General features: G+C 47.2%; 1 pseudogene; it reads left to right on the plus strand.

The window, feature by feature from the left end:
• LOC135395802 (putative nuclease HARBI1) lies at nucleotides 1-2,465 on the plus strand (annotated as a pseudogene).
• The last annotated feature ends 363 nt before the right edge of the window (nucleotides 2,466-2,828 follow it).

Below are 2,828 nucleotides of genomic sequence, written 5' to 3' on the forward strand. Positions count from 1 at the left end.
ATGGCGAGAGCAATCGTGGCAGACGACGACGACGCTTTTGAACATATTCTGCTGCATGCAGCACAATTTTTCTTCGACGATGACGACAGTGAATCGAGCAGCAGTAAAGTGACTCTGAGGTAAGCTGGTTTTAATTTTTGGTTGAAACAAAGCGAGCTCAACTGCAAGGCTCACGTAACGTAAGCGTATACCGCAAAAATCGATGAGTTTTGGGTATGTAGGTATATATGGAGTTCCTCCACCAGCTCGCCTGCATTTATCTACTTTATCAGTAACGTAAGCCTAACACGTAAGCGTCCAACTCCCAAGAATTCGATTCCTGGCGTAGGCACCTTTTCCCTGAGTTATTTGATTTCGTTCAACTGTTCACTCAAGTAACGTACTGGGTGTGACATTCGCATTCGTTGCGATCACGAGTTACCGATAACTACCGAAACTAGGGTAAGGTTTGTGTACAATATAAGTTGTGTTATATAATTTTGTAGTACGATAAATGTTGGTCGTGCTTGGGTCCTCACTAATGAAGTACAGTCGACCCCCGTTTATCCGGACTTCATTTATCCGGATCCCGCGGTATCCGGACAAAAGGCACGGGAACGGATTTTCCTTCATGTATTTTGTTCTCGTTTATCCGGACTTCAGCTTCCGGACTCGGACAAGAATTCCAGGGAACGAAAGTCGGACATTCTTGTAATCCAGCTTCAGTTATCCGGACTACCTTGAGTAACAGGAGACACTGACCCCGCTTCGTCACCTTTTCGCTGTGTTGGGGTTATTCCCGTCACACATTAGGAACCTACATTCCTCCGTAGGGGAGACAACCGTGCACGATGACCCCCTTTTCTATTTGTGTGCGTTGGGTCACGTTGACCAGTCGAATCATTTGGAAATATCTCGAGTAACTGTCCGGTTCTAGAGGGGAAAACTCTAACCCGAGGCCCTGCTGCTTACGGCCCGTTGGCCGACGAAGACATTCCCCTAGCTGAGCTGCGATCCCTGATGCAGAGGCTCACTGCGACTGCCGTAGATGATGCTGCGGTTTCTGACTACGTTGACGTTGATAAGGATGATGACGCGTGTGCAGCCATGACTGATGACGGTGTGATTGCTGCTGTTGCCTCCGATGATGTGCAGCAAGACGGTGCCGATGACGCCGGTGAGAAACAAGGCTCCGAAATTGTTTGAGCAGCGCAACGGCGTGGCTCAACTCTATGCAATTAGCAAAAGTTTGCAGGAATCGAGTGCCTACTCTACTATGTAACAGCTGTCATTGACGAGATTTCTGTGTTTTAATTAAACATTGCTCTGTAGGACGCTTCTATTCGATCGTTTCATTTATCCGGATGCCCCGGTATCCGGACGATTTCGCCGGGAACAGCACCGTCCGGATAAACGGGGGTCGACTGTATTTGATTTTCTACAGGTCCCATCCCAAGATATTTGGGTACGCAGAGAACATTGTGCCAACACTGAGCCTGGATGACTTCAAAAGCCACTTCAGGCTTCAAAGGTCATCAGTCGAGAAATTGGTGGCTATGTTGTCGAGGGACGCCCACTTTTCCATGGGACGGCCTGAGATAGAGCTGGGGAAGTAGGTCTTGGTCCTCCTCTGGTGCCTGGCCAACCTGGAGTGCTTCCGGTGAGAGCCAGATCCTCAAACCTGCTAGGTTTCATTGTAACATATTCTCATTTTCAGCTCTATTGCGGACAGGTTCGGCATGTCAAAATCTACAGCATGCCGTATTGTGCATCGCACTGCGGTCGCTGTGATGGGCCATGCTGCAGCCTTTGTTACCTGGCCACAAGGAGATGATGCACGTCGCACAATTGAAGGCTTCAGGACGAAGGCAGGATTCCCGGGCACCATTGGAGCTATTGATGGATGCCATATTGAGATAAAGGCTCCAAAGAAAGACCACCTTTCCTACATCAATAGGAAAGGTGTTCATTCTGTAATTTTACAGGCCATCTGTGATGGTGAAGTAAAGTTTCTTCACTGTACAGCTGGAGAAGCTGGATCCGTCCATGATGCGAGGGTGTACCGCCGCTCTGATTTCTTTACGAACATCAGTGCAGAGACATTCCCTTTCGGGAGCCATCTCGTCGGTGATGCAGCCTTCCCTCTGAGTGAAAATCTCATGACGCCATATAGGAATACTGGGAACCTCACGCCACAGCATGTGAAGTACAACAAAAAGCATGCCAAGACCAGAGTGGCAATCGAGAGGGCATTCGGGCTTTTAAAAGGGCGCTTTAGGAGGCTCCTTTACCTCGAGACAAGGAAGCCAGACATTATTGTCTCACTCATCATGTGCGCCTGCATCTTGCACAACGCATGTTTGATGTGGGGTGACGACTTCGAAGTCGTTACTGTTGATGAAGTGCCAGACAGTGCTGACGAACTGTATGAAGGAAGTGAGAGCAGTGGTGTAGCAAAACGAAACTACATTAAGAGTATCTTGTAAATATGTAATATATATAATATTGTCAGTGTGTCTACCGAACTGCACCCTTCAAATTCACTGGCTATTCCAGGTTTGTACTGACTATTTCAAGCAAACTCCTTGACAAGACCAGAAGGGAAATTGGTGCCTGCTCCTGTGTTATGATACAGATCACTCATGAAAGCAATATACTAAACTCAATGCAAGAGAATACAAAATCATGTTTCACCTTACCATTTTAGAGGAGTGCAGATACTGTGCTTCATTTATGACCCTTGTCATTTTGTTAAAAGTCGCTTATTGGACACTGCCATGCTTTTATTGTACATTTGGTTCGGATTCCCACAAGAAAACACACAGAAACTGCATCACCTGCAGGTTATA

This window comes from Ornithodoros turicata, chromosome 5 (genome assembly GCF_037126465.1).
Source record: "Ornithodoros turicata isolate Travis chromosome 5, ASM3712646v1, whole genome shotgun sequence".
Classification (NCBI taxonomy): Eukaryota; Metazoa; Arthropoda; class Arachnida; order Ixodida; family Argasidae; genus Ornithodoros; species Ornithodoros turicata.